We start from the raw sequence: 14286 nt of genomic DNA, 5'->3' as shown, positions 1-14286 counted from the left end.
TTGGCTTGTTTCTAACTAGTCACTGAGTCAGGAAGTCTGTTAGGGAAGAGTAAAGAGGATAGAACCATGACCAAAAATGTGGACAACAACATAGGCAGTAGAAAAGGGCACTAAACTGTAGAACTACACTCCATGGTGAGCACTGCTGTAAACAGATCTGGTGTCTTGAAATGGGTATAAGAAGGACTCTAAATGGCAGTGCATACATGAAAATGGGATCTCCACAGATAGGAAAGGAGCATTTTGATCTTCAACTCGTTTTTAGTGTTTGACTGCGGTGCTTATGAGCAAGTCCAGTCTGGAAAAGGGGATGGCTGTTCAGTTGATGTGACTTCTGTGGCTTTTAACTCTGAGTTGCATTGTACTTCAAATGTAAATGGAGCATATTGCACTTTGAATAGTGAAGTCACAGTCAAAATTAAACCAATATGACTGATCAATGATAATGGCTTTTACTAGTATTAATTCTGTTAAATGTTAGGTAAAACATAAGTACACTCACAGGAAGACTGGAAAAAAAACTGCCTATTAAACACATTTTGTACCAGTTAGTCATAAAGCTTACTCTGAAATACTGGTGAAACTTCATTTCTGTGTGCAAGAGCTGCTTCGTGTAGCTGGCAGCAAAGTGCTGAAAAGCCTGTTTAAATGAGCCGATCTGGATCAGGTTTAAAGGCTCACACAAGAGGAGTTAGGGGTTGACTGTGGAAAGTGAGCAGTCACTGAATTCTCACCTTTTCCAAGAAACAGTCAGTGTAACATGGGTTAACTGTTGCTTGCACCATGGTGGTGGTGTGCCCTTGTCCTGTGTGCAGGGGGGCTGAGTATGTGGCACTGCCCATGTCACAATATTCCCCTAACCTAGAATAAATCGGGAGGTGGTCAATACTTTGGAAGCTAATCAATAGCAATAGTGCAACTCCTGCAATTCCCCTTGTCCTCTGTTCCACCACCCCCTGGGGGGCAGTGATCTGGGCAGCAGCTGAAGGGCTGCTTGGGGCAGGGCCCCACACTCAGCTAGGGGGGCAAGGGTGGGTGTTTGGGAAAGAAGAAAGCAGCAGTAAGTGCTCCATGACCCCCCTGGAAGGAGGGGACAGCCTATAGAGGAAAAGGAGTGGGATGGGGTCTGCCACACTGCTGAAACCACGCAGGATTGCCAAGGTATAAACCCATGCTATGGTTACAGCAGGGCCTGGGCTCAAGTAGGATTTTTCAGTCTTGCAGTGTAAGACCCATAAGTTAATGTTGAAGAGTTACTTAAGTAATTAGGTTTCACTGCATCAAGCCAGCTTTGAAGCCAGTGACTTCATAATTTTATGACTTGAACAAATATGGAAAACTAAAACTGGAATGTGAGACCAGTGGCAGAATGTGTCAAGATGTCACATTAAGACACTCAATTAACAGATGCACTAGGGTGATGCTACTTTCTCCCTCACCTCATGTAAATTGCTGTATCTTCTTGTAACTTTACTGTTGCTTTTTATCTTAAATGATGTTGGCCAGAGACCAGAAGTCCTCAGCAGTTGTCTTGTCTCTACAGGCAGATACAGTATCAGTTCAGGGGCAGATACAGTATCAGTTCAGGGGCAGATACAGTATCAGTTCAGGGGCAGATACAGTATCAGTTCAGGGGCAGATACAGTATCAGTTCAGGGGCAGATACAGTATCAGTTCAGGGGCAGATACAGTATCAGTTCAGGGGCAGATACAGTATCAGTTCAGGGGCAAAGTCTGGTGACAGGCATATCTATCAGCTGGCACAGTTACTCAGATGTATCTTCAAAAGGAAAACAGAAATAACCATACACAGCAGAGATTGAAGCTGCTTACTGCAACAGGGAAGGAGAGAGTGAGCTCTACAGCAGGTCTACAGTTGTAGGTATTAGGGTTTAATAGCACTAGTAATTTAAATGAGATGGTATCAACATGGCTTTGAGATTTCTGCAGAGTTCCTTGGCTCTGCTTTCAGAACAAGCCCGGCATGAAAGCAAGCTTCCCCTGCTTCAGAAATAGCTGTGTGGAAAACCTTTGCTCTCGAGCAGGATACAAACCAGTTGCAGTATCTCCCTGGATCCCCTCCTATCCCTGTGTTACAGAACAAGCCTCACTTCTAAATGACCAAGACTTCTCTGGAGCAAAATCAGGCCTTTTCCTCTGAGGAAAGATCTGTTGGGTAGGAGTTCCTTAAACAGCGCAGCTTTCAATGTGGTGATGTTGAAGTGATACAGGCCCATCTGGATCCATTTTATAGAGCCTACCTCCACCTCCTCTAACATGGCAACTGAGGGGGATTTTTATCTTCAAATATTTTGAAGTTTGTAACAATATAAATCTTACATTTAGTTTTTGTTTGTTAGCAGTGACTGCCTGAAGGATCTGATGTGCAAAGTAGTCCTAGCATTTTATTATTTAAGAAGCTATGCAAAATACTTAAGTTGGTGAAAGGAAAAGGGGTCTTAAACTGGTTTGATCCAGTATGTGGAGAATGAAGAATTTATATAATTTGTTCTGTTATAGGAGTTTCTTTTCAGTAGGATGAAGTGGAAGTTGAGAAATTAAGGGTAAGTTAGCAAGAATATTAGAGTTGAAACACAGGTGAAGGCTTGATTAGCACTTCTCTGGTGATTTTGTTTAACCCTTTAAGGAATGATTGCATATTGTGTCAGACTTCACAGACGGACAGTTGAAGATTTAATTACTTCAGGCTGTAGCATACTGGGTGACTGGCCTTTCTTACTTGCAGATTTGAATTAAATACTCAAAATAATACTAAATTCCACTGAAGTTAGAGTTCAGTGGGGTAGAGGCTTGCTTTGTTTCTGCTGTTAGCCAGGGCTGGTCCAGTCATCTGCATCAGCTCAGGGACCCATGGTATGATCAGGTACTTGGAAAAATACATTTAATTAGAAATTACCATATCCTATATATTAGTCAAATCATCAACCCAAAGGCATATTAGACTTTGGGTTGGGAATTTACATTCTGAGGAAATGAACTTTGCAGATTCCTGTGATACTACACTGCCATTATGATTCAGTGATGAGGTGACATCATACAAATCCAAGTCTGGAAAATGAGTTCACTGCTGCTCTCCACAGCAAAGTGATAAACAAGGCAGGAAGCATCTGTGTTAGGCCATCTCTGTGTTCCTTCTAAGCCAGACACAGCAGGAGAAGTAGCTGAGGCCTGGGGTTTTTGGAATGTATAGAAGTATATTTTGTATATGTACATTATATACATATTACATATCCCCATTTATTTGTATTGCTTTTGTTCCTCTGAGACAAATACCATTCAGTTACTCAATTATTTTAAGCTATATTGCTTGCTAAGTTAATATTTCAGATTCTGATTAATAGTAGCAGCATTAACATTAATCTCCCTTCCCACTATTGACCCAACAAAACACCAGGACCTGCTTGCTCTTGGGTACCTTAAATGTTCTCAAAACACATAGCGCAGTGAGCCAATCTGAGGCGCATAGAACTGTCTCAATTTCATACAAAGAAAACCATTTCAAAGTAGAGCTGGAGGAAGTGCCAGGCATGACAGTCATGAGAGTGAGGGTAGGTGTTGCACTTCTTGCAGGAGGGTGTAGATCCCTGTGCCTACTCACTGGATCAATACATCTGTTTCCTTTCCTGCTCCAGTGAACATGTCCACAGTGACCTGCAATTTCGCACAGTTTCCAGCTATAGAATTGATGTAATGGCAGTACAAACTCTTAGTAGCTTTCAGGACTATGCTGACATATTTAGATATGATGAAAAGCCATTTGGAAATTCACTCAGATAAAGAGCTTGGCAGAATTACAGTGTTGGTAGGGATCATAATGCAATAAGAGCCAAAAAAGATGTCTGCGCTTTGGCACCTAGCTTCAATAGGTTAAACCTGGGGAGGCTCAGTGGCTGCAGTATGTCTGGTAAAATACATCAGTAGTAGAAGCCTTACATAAGCATACTTAATATAGAAGTATATTAAAGAATATGTTACTCTATCAGCTATCCTTACTGAATTCTTGTCAGTGCGAATTCCATAGTAATCATCATAAAGGACTGAAAAAACTCAGAAAGTGGGCCAACATGCAAATAACTTAATTATTTTACATATTCTCCTACAAGACTGCACCCTTAATCTGGCTTGTAAGAGGACATTTCATTGATTCACATTCTTCCTTTCCCTCTTGCTTTTATAGACTGCTTCTTGGTCAAACAATACAAATTCAGGTAATACTGTTACTTCTGACATCACACAAGCTTTGGATTTCATCTTTAAATAGGGAACATTCAAGACAGTAAAAAAGATTTAGTTGAATTTTGGTAATCCACCTATTACCTGAGCAGTAAAATACATAACCAGTAGCTGAGAAATTAAACACTGCCCCCTGTCAATACTGGAATAAGCACAGGCTTTCCCTAGAACAGCTCAGTCTTGACACCTGTGGCACCAGTACATACACCCACAGAGGGAGCCCCCACTCACTGCAACACCATAACTTTGGGTAAGTTATACAGGATGGTCTTTGGGTACTTACCATAAGACTTGTGAGAGTTCCACCTTGATTTCTCGGATGCTAATTTGTTAAGATACTTTCACAGATGCACAAGGTGTAATTCTTAAGTTTAGCTGACACTATGAGAAGCAGCTTGCTGTTGGCATTTATTGAAATAGCAAACCTAAAATACAACTTGGAAAAAAACCTAAATGTCACCAAAAAAAAATTCATGAAAGCCAAAATATGAAGGGAAATGATAGACAGATACCAAATGTATGCAAGCCTGTCTTGGAAATCTCCCTTCAGAGTGTGATCAAAGCTCACATAAACTTGATCCTACCCAATTGTTCTTGGGAGGAAGGAGCAGGGTAAATTATGCCTAAAATTGGAAACCAATTCAAATGAATAACAGAGATAGTGTCTGAGCTACTGTTTTGCTGGGTTGGATTCCTCTCAAATTTAACTATCCAAATAGGAGTGTCTAGACATATATACACTCCCCAGGCAACAGACAGAAACAGGTTCCTCAGAAAGTGATTCATTCCACCTACCTTAGGTAATTACCTTAGGATAGGATGATCGGCCCTCTGGCGATGCCAGCCCATGGGCCTGCACAAGGCATCCAGACTGCCAATTTTCAGATGTCTGAAGATAAGGTACATTCATCTAAATCACCTGGCCATATAACACTGAAATTAAATTTGTCGTAATTCCGTATTAGCAAGCAATTGCACTGTACACAACCCGTGTGCTGTCCCCCTGCTCTGCCATGATCAGGCAGCCCCATGTTCCAACACCTGCTGACAGCATAGCACAACATGAGCGTTAAGAGGTTCCTGGTGGTTCAGCACAACTAAGTTTTTAAAAAGATATTCATTGTGTTTTGATGGGACAAAATAAAATGTGAGAACATAATGGGGAAGAACATAGATGGAAACCCAGTTTAAAACTGTATTGGCAGAACCAGCTAAAACTCCTGTTTCTAGCAGTGTTCCAGAAATACAAATGTCTAGATTCCTAGAACTGCTAGAAGTTCAATTTGTTTGAGTCAATCCACTTGGCTAATAAACAGAAGTTATCGTTTGCTTTAAAGTTTGTGCCCCAGAAAACCTAAGCCCCTCTGGGGACTAGCTGGGAACACCTGAGACTTTCATACTTTGGCAATCTCCACCAATTTTCAAATTACTTTCATTATCAAAAATTCACACCTTATTTAAATGAAGTTATCTTCAACTTTTAGCCACTAAATCTTGTCTTGCCTTTGTTAGTAGAGGAAAATTTAGGAATCTGATTGATCCAACCCTAATTTTCTCTTCTTTTTTCTGATCACAGTCTTAGGTTGACTCCTCTTTGGGAAAGAAACTTGAAAATCAACATGGGAATTTTCTCTACACAGCATTTACAGTAACCCATTTAATTAGCATTTTAAATTTAGATATGTGACCTGTGAGAAAAATGAGATGCAGGAAATACATACATCTACAGGAGAAAAAGAAAAAAAGCAATACACATAAAGAAAATCTTGACCATACTGTCCTTCAAGGTCTCTAAAATTGATACTTTTAAGTATCTCCTTTCAAATGCTCATTTACTGGATTGGTAATCATTACATACAGATTTGTTTTGTCTTTCTGTTTTTCCTTCTTGATTTTTCTTCTGTAGTTTCTCAAAAAAGCTGTGTTTCTGCATCTATAACCCACACTCATTCCCCTTCTCTTCTCTGCCACATTCAAGTTTCTGCCTTTCAGCCCCTAGCTTTCTCTACAGCCTCTTCGGCTGCTGCAGCCCTGTATCTTTGGCATAGCTCTCCAAGTCCAAGGGAGACAATTATTATGAAATTCAGAATCGCCATAAAGGAAAAGAAATCCATGCATACTTCTCCATGCATCACCCCGTATATGTGCTATCTCCCTCCTCCTCTCTCATTTTCAATCCCAACCATTCAAAAACATGAGATGGGTCCATCAGAACCTAAATCTAGAAGGCTTGAATTAGAAATCCTGAGACATAGTAAAGACTGGTTTGGTTTTATTTGCTTTTCCAGTTTGGTGTCTCTGGAGGACCTCACTTCAGACATTTAAACTTGACACTGCAACCACAAGGGCTAAATACTAAAAAAAAAAAAAAAAAAAAAACCAAACCCCAAAATAAAAGCCAAAACCACCACAACCCAAACCAAACCCCACAACACCAGAGTGCTAGCAGCTTTTGTTATTCTTGCAGGTGGGGTTTAGAGAAAGCATCGAGTAAAACAAGAATCAGGATCAAACAAGCTCGATGCTCTGTTTCTCAGGTACAACTGTTTTAATCAAAACTCCTGTGAAGATGGCAGTAGGTAAAGAATTGTAATCTGACAAAAATCACTAGATTGATACCTTTTAATTAAGAAACTTACTTCACTTTAAATTTAGAATTGTCCTCCCTTGATTCTTTCAGCTGGATTTTTATCGTATTATTTTCATGCTCTACACGACTGTTCTTTAATTACTTTTTTCATGGTTATTCCGTGCAACTCCCAACTTGTTTTCAGAAGAATTCCACTTGGAATTACAACCACGATTAATGTCTTTAACGAAGGTGACAAGAGCATTCCCTTCTACATCTCTAAACTTCATAGGTTAATATGAAATTATATAGTAGCAATTTAGTTGTCAAATCACTGTTACTGCTTTTGTTAAAAAAAAAAATCACCCATTAACAAGTTTCTAAATGTCATTCCCAAGATTAAGCACAGTTACCGTATTTACTACCAGGGCTACAGCACTCTCCGTCTCTCGAGGCCGCGTGCACGTGAAAGGGAAGCGGCTTAACCAGCACGTGTCTTCCTCCAACCTCCTCCTGCCTTTGCTCCCTCAAAAGAAAACCTGCAGCTGAATTCTGCTCAGTATCTTGATTTTTTAGTTGGCTGGTTGTAGTTTTCAGTTTATACATATGCATGAGCTACTTGGACCACATACAAGAAAGTACATTTCATATGTTAATCAAAATTGTCATCCCTATCCAATAGACACAAATCTGAGGGATCGCTGCTTTTGGGGGGGGGGGAAATCTGTCTGCTATGGAGTAACCAGCCTTGCTGTCTCTCTTCTCCTATACCCCAAAAGTTACAACACTAGCTCATTTTAGTCATATCAGATTTACTAAAGACCTCTTAGAAAGAGATGACAAAAATGCATCCTCTGAACTATTACCAGAAATGACATCTGCATTTGTAGCAATTAAGAGCATCATAAGACAGTTCCCCAGTGGTTTCACAGCAAAGATTACACCTGGGTGCTAAACTAAATCAAATTGGAACGCAGAGGGAAGGATACTAAATATTGGGATAAGCCTGTAAATCCAGGGATACTACTGCTTACTACGCTGCATCTACCGCAGTTCCAATCCACTGGTTATGACACCAGCTGTGAACTTGCACGTTTGTCTAATGACACTTCTCCAGACAATCCACATGTCAGGACTGACCAGTTGTTTGAAAGTAAAGTATTCCTGATGTGAAGTCTACACCTTCCTTTAAACTGTCTCAAGCACAGCTTTAAAAGAGAAAAAGCCTCCTTTTTCTCTTGACATTGCTGCTCCTGGTCATGAGCTTCTACCCAGGGTTTCTCTGCCCCTGCTAGAGCCAGAGATGCCTCCTACTGGAGGCACAGACCTGCTTTCTGCTGGGAAGCAATAGCTTTGGCCTCAGCTGTCAGAGGGCCAAAAAAGAAATGAACACTTACATAACCCAGCCCAAAGCACAACTCAAATACCAAGACCTTTCCTAGACAGCTGTTTAGTTGGGTGGCTCCTTCAAGAAATTCTGACAGAAACATCTAAGCTGAAACTTGTCTCTCATGTCCCCTGCTGTCAGGGAATGACAGTTACTCAGGTATGACTGGAACTCTTTGTGCTACCCAACTCTGAAGTGATCCAGAGCACCACAGGTGCTGATACCAGCGAAACTGGAACCTTAGAAGTCGTAGTTACCTCAGGCACCACATAAGGCATAAGGCTCAGTATGCTTCAGGCACCAGGAAAGTAGCTTCTCTTTCCCCAATACACTGGAAAAGCTAACTACAGCATGATAATTCTGTTATAGTTAGCTGTCAGTCTTCCAGTGATATACAAGCCATCCACTTCTACTCACCTGGGTTTTGGGACGGTTTTTTGTTGGTTTTTGGTTCCATGTCACATGTCCCACTGCCACACCACTGCCCATGCTTTCTGGGGTTTTTTTGGTGGTGGTGGGTTTTTCTGTTTTGTTTTTAAACAAATCATCACAGGAAGTTTCCACAAACAAATTAAACACATGTGATTATTTGGCCGCTTCAGTGATTGTGCAACTATAACCATAGCCTATGTTGAAGCTTTCCAGAAGATACCGATTAATTGCCTACAGAAAATACCCTGTAAAAGCAAAGCAGCTTTGTAGCAGTTTAGTTAAGACTGGAATTGAATCAAGGCATGCCTGGCTCAAAACCTACCTCTTCAACATGCAGATGAACAATGAAGATTAGCTTTTAGCAATAAAGGTTTAATTCTGTAAGCAATTCTGGCCCTAATTTGTTTGCAAGTCATACTCTTGGCCAGGACTTCAACCTTTCTAATAGTAATATTATGCCTCTATATTCTTCTCTTTTTAAATTAAACTATTCAAAACCAAACCCCGATGATTTTCACTAGTCTTTCTACTACAAAGGAGGAGAAAGAGGCTGTTGTGCATGTTGGAGATAGTACCCTATTATTAATCAAGCTACAATGCTTGCTATTTTATAATCAAGTAAGATACATTTATGCTCCTAGGACCTGACATGAATTATACGAGATTCTATTCTCTGGTTGTGAGTTAATGACTAAAAAAGGGTAAGTTATCTCAGAATCTGAGTGAAAAACATTGACCCAATCTGTATTCTATTTTTTTTTAAGTGATTTTTTTTTTTTGCCACAGTAATTACAAAACATTCTTTCAATAATAGTCTAATTAAATACAAGAAAATAAAATGGTTACAAACAGTACAAAAGTTTAGCAAAATACATTATTGCATTATTATTAAAAACAACCACCATAAAAGTTAATAAATATGATTTTAAAACAGCAGGTGGAGATCTGAACAAGTTTGGTTTCAGTATTTTAGGTACTGTACAACTCAGGAAGAAATCATCCTGGCCCAAAGCAGCTTAAATTCTATTCAAGTCACACACATTGTGAAAGGGGCAAAAAGACTGAGTGATTGTTCCTCCACACAGAGGTATCAGTGAGAACATACTACATGAAATCCAGGTCTCCTGATGTATGATTTGTAGCCCACCTCTTTGTCCACTACGGTTTCTTACATATTTCTTAAAAGTAACATCACAGACGTGAAAACAGCAAGAAACACGACATCACTTCAGCTGGAAGGAAGGAATGGACATTCTGCAAAAGTACAACTGCAGGTAACTGCTAACGTTTGTAGGCAATTTAGTCCCAAGACAGCGAGCAATTTAAAATTTGCATGTGTTTTTACTGAGAACCATCTCTATATAAATACTATAGGTATCACCAACCTTTCTTTTATGTACAAGCTTGCATTGCAGCCAGCTGAGGTGAGCCTTGGGTTCTTCTTGGATCACAGCACAATTTGGTGGAACTGGACAAACCAGCTTAGACCCCTGATGTAGATATAACATGGCAGTTAACAGAGGTGGTCGAGGCGTGTTTTTCTCTGCATGGTCCATTCAAACTTAACTTGCCATTAGGAATGCATGTAACTCCACGTGATGATGCTGCTTATACAAGGAAGTACCTCTGCAACCGCAACCATGGAGTGCTGTTCTTATATGTGAATGACTTCCTGGCTCTAGAGTATGCCTTTCGTGATTTTTTTTTTCCTATTTTTATGTACATTTTGCTTGATTTTACTGTTACAATTTCCACACTCTAGTTTTACAGCAGATCAATAGCTCTTGCATATGCACTGAAAAACAATATCCTTTCCTGTGCACTGGTTAAAACCAATAGAAACTGGAACACTCACGGGCAAAGCAAGTGTCTTTTGGGGCATTAATTATGAATAAGTGAGTGCGGAGCAAAAGAAAGCCAAAATAGAAGATCCAAGTTAGACCTTTGGAGACCCATGTAATTAAGTAGCAAGATCATAAATAATACCTATTTTAAGCACTAATCGGACACAAGTCCCCTTGTTTCTTTCAGTTTCTTTCCTTTCTTGTCCCTTCCAGTAACACCATTTTGTTTACATGGCAACACCTAATCACCTTATATCCATAAGTCAGTTAATGCCTGTAAGGCTCTTTTGCCTTGCAAAAAGCGTGAACAGCCTAAAGGCTGAAGAAAGAAACAATGAATACTCCAAGAAAGAGTTATGGGTTAAGACTCCTGCAAGACACATCAATTCCCCTGATGCAGTGACCAAAAAAACCCACAAAACAGATACATGAAGATCAGGGACTAGTCTGTATGAATACTAGGTGGAAAACCCAGTGCATCCAGGTACATGTCTAGGGAAATGCTTTTTACTGTCTAACCCACAGAGTCTTCTACAAGGAGCATTTAATAGAAACTCAGCTAAGTGATAATAATGTGAAAGAGATAAGGTCAGTAGCTCTGATACAGAGACAAATTCCAACTTCTTGTAGCTCATCAGGAGAGTGAATGCGTACATCAGTTAGGACATCATCAAAAGCAGACAAATATGCCCCAGAAGCAGTCTGTACCCACCATGAAGTACAAGTATTCTTAACAAGTACATCCTTGCTGAAATTCAGAAATAGGTATGCTGGTGGTTAAAAATGTACATGCCTCGAAAGTCAAGACCATTTTGACTAAAATCACCAACTTGAATTTGTGCATGAACATGCTTAGCTCCTGCAAACCCAAACATAATTCCTCGTTCCTTCTAAATGCTAGAAAACAGCTGCTGACAACAGTTATTCCTCTACAGCTGGTCCAGGATAGCTTCCCACAAGAAAAAAAGAATGCTACCTTTTCCCTAGACAGCTTCCCGTGAGACTGGGACATGTACTAGACACATTTTAGGACAGCATGGCAGATACAGACAGCAGAGCTTGTTTAAAGCAGTTCAAACTCTACCAAAAGTTCAAATTAAACAGTTATCGGTCTTGAAAGAGTGGAGGGGGATGAAGAGATGTTTCATTCTCTGATGCATCTTGAAAGTTGGTAGTAAACTGTCACCAATACAAGGAAAGTCAAGACTGGTTATTTATTAGTATCTTGCCTCTGCTTGAAAGAGCCCTGCTTAAAGCACTCTGTTGATTTAGCAGTGCCTCTATAGCCAGAACCTTCAGGTGCAAATGTGAGAAGACGCCAAAGATAATTTTCACTGAACAGATTTGTGGAAACAGCCAGAAGGAATATAGTAATGCAAGAGATTCTTCTTAAGCTACGACTTCCTCTATCCTGTTGTTACAGAATGAGCAGCTAGCAAAGATTAAGTTCTCTACTACTAGCTCTGTGACTCAAACTAGAAAGTCACTTGCACATCAGAAAATAGGTTAAGCTAGAACATTCCAGACTGTATCTGTCACTGAAGGTGTTGTGTGACCACTGAACTGCCTGTTTGACAGGAGGCCAGTGATCCGAGCCCTAAAAACCAGAGGGGACCTATGACATTCCTGAACACATCCGAGAATGCTTTGGCTGTTGCAATTAGCATATGGTATTTGCACAGCCTTAAAGAGAGACAAGAAAGATTCATCTGCTAAGAACTATGAAGGGTTCAAAACGTTTAAAGAGCCAAAGCATTGCTTGGACCTTTTAAGGCAACAAAACCCACACCACTGTAGTCACTGCCACATGATACTAACTCTAAAGTGCTAAACAGAAACTGATTCTCTGGCTAAAGCAACTTTAATTTGTACTTTAATCAACCACGTGGGTGGGAAGGTATGAGACTCTTGTATGCTACTGAGCTAAGCACAGCACATCTGGAGTTCAAGCAACGCCATAACAATGCCAGGTGCATCTCCGGTCAGATACAGGGACATGCATAAGACAAGGATGACACGTATGTAGGAGCAGCAATACAGACTCTTCAGCATGTATCATTTCGAACGGAGCTGTAAGAAAAAGGTAAACAATCAAGTGTGCCAATATGACACAGTTTGCAGGTCAAATACTTAGCCAGTCCCAAGCTCTGGAGCTTTCATAAAAAGGAGGAGTTTTTGCCCAAGGGTAAAAGAAAAATTAAAAAGAGGAAGAGAAGAACCCAGAGGGAGAGGTCAGTCCCTGACAACAAAATAAGCTCCATTCAAAGAGTATTAACTATGATGAGCGTGTTCTTAACCTCTCTAGTAGTTACAGACCAAAGGAAAAAAAGACGACATTACAAGCTGCATGACTATACAACCGTACCTTCTATAGGTTCTGCCAAGACTAAAAAATCCTAACTAAAGTTCCAAGTATTTCTAGTATAAACTGCACAAAGTTTGAGTGGATGTGGACGGGAATTCACAGATAGGATAGAAACACTACACATTTTCAGCATGCTTACTTTGCATTTCTCTCCTAAGTATTCCCATATTTGGTATTTCCTTGGATTCTGTCTCCAATTCAAATCCTATTCTGTAGAGCAACAAGTGTTTAACTAAATAATAAAAGACTATTATTAGCAAAGTGGCAAGTACCACTAGCTATGAGAAGAACAAGTATTTGGTTACAGACACTTTTTCATATCCATTTGTCAATTTGTTTTGTTACCCATAATAATACTGAATTTGTCCTTGCTGACTGCAGCTCCAGCCGTAGGAATTTTTCCGGGTAACTTCTGAATTCAAGATTCATTTACTGTAAGTTAGCTACTACTGTCAAGCAAGCAGCTCATCAGAGCACTACACTGTAAGAGCAAAGAAACTGCACAAAACAAAGTAGGGAGGAAACTTGTTTCAGAAAGCCTGCAAGTTTTAATATAAGATGTCAGCAGTATTAATCAACCCCTAGCGTAACAGTTTAAAACTGCCCAGGAGGAAAAGGCCTTGCTACAACAAACATTGCTCTAAATAGTGAAACATTTAAAATGGAAAGCAACTTATTCCCAGAAAAAGGACATTCCTTATAAAAGGAACTGATATAATTTTAGCAGTAGTGCTGCTACCATAGGTCGTGCCTTGTCCAAAGCATTTCTTGGCAGCACATTCCCAAATATATTCCTGCACCTTGTTTCTATGCAGATATAGACTACTGTTGTTTTCAGAGTTAAAAAAAACAGCAGAAGTGGGCATGTAGAAAGATAATGAATCAATTTACATGCAGATGCCTTGTTATTCAGCAGTGACAGTTACTCCTTCCCACCAAGTACTAACCTGGAGAAGTTTCTGACCATGAAAGGTTGAGTAGGTGGATTAAAAATACCAAAACAAAAACAAATGCCAAAACAACTCAGCAACTTTATTTAAGTTACTTTTGAAGTGTTTGTTCTGTGAAGGGCCTAGTCTATAAAATTCAGGGACAATTTTTTTTTTTCCCCCTGAAATCAACTGCTTGCTCATAGCAAACTCTACACAATCCTTTTCTACTGTATTCTAGAGAAGATGTGCTCACATGCGAGGAGAGCAAAATGCTAAGCTGCAAGAGCTCTTTCCATACAGTCATGCAACTTGTTAGTGGATGCGTAACAGAAACTAAGAATAAAACACTTCTACAGCAATGCAGTATTACACTTCTACCTCCCTGCATTTTATTCTGGAATAGATTACTGCTATAAATAAAGGAATTTAATAGCTGCAAGCCAACCACCTACTTCAGAAGGCAAGGAACGCTGCCAAGAGAGCACTGGAACAGGCTGCCCAGA

Source organism: Leptosomus discolor, chromosome 12 (assembly GCF_034619465.1).
Source record: "Leptosomus discolor isolate bLepDis1 chromosome 12, bLepDis1.hap2, whole genome shotgun sequence".
NCBI classification, from domain to species: Eukaryota; Metazoa; Chordata; class Aves; order Leptosomiformes; family Leptosomidae; genus Leptosomus; species Leptosomus discolor.
Note: the sequence above shows the minus strand (reverse complement) of the source record.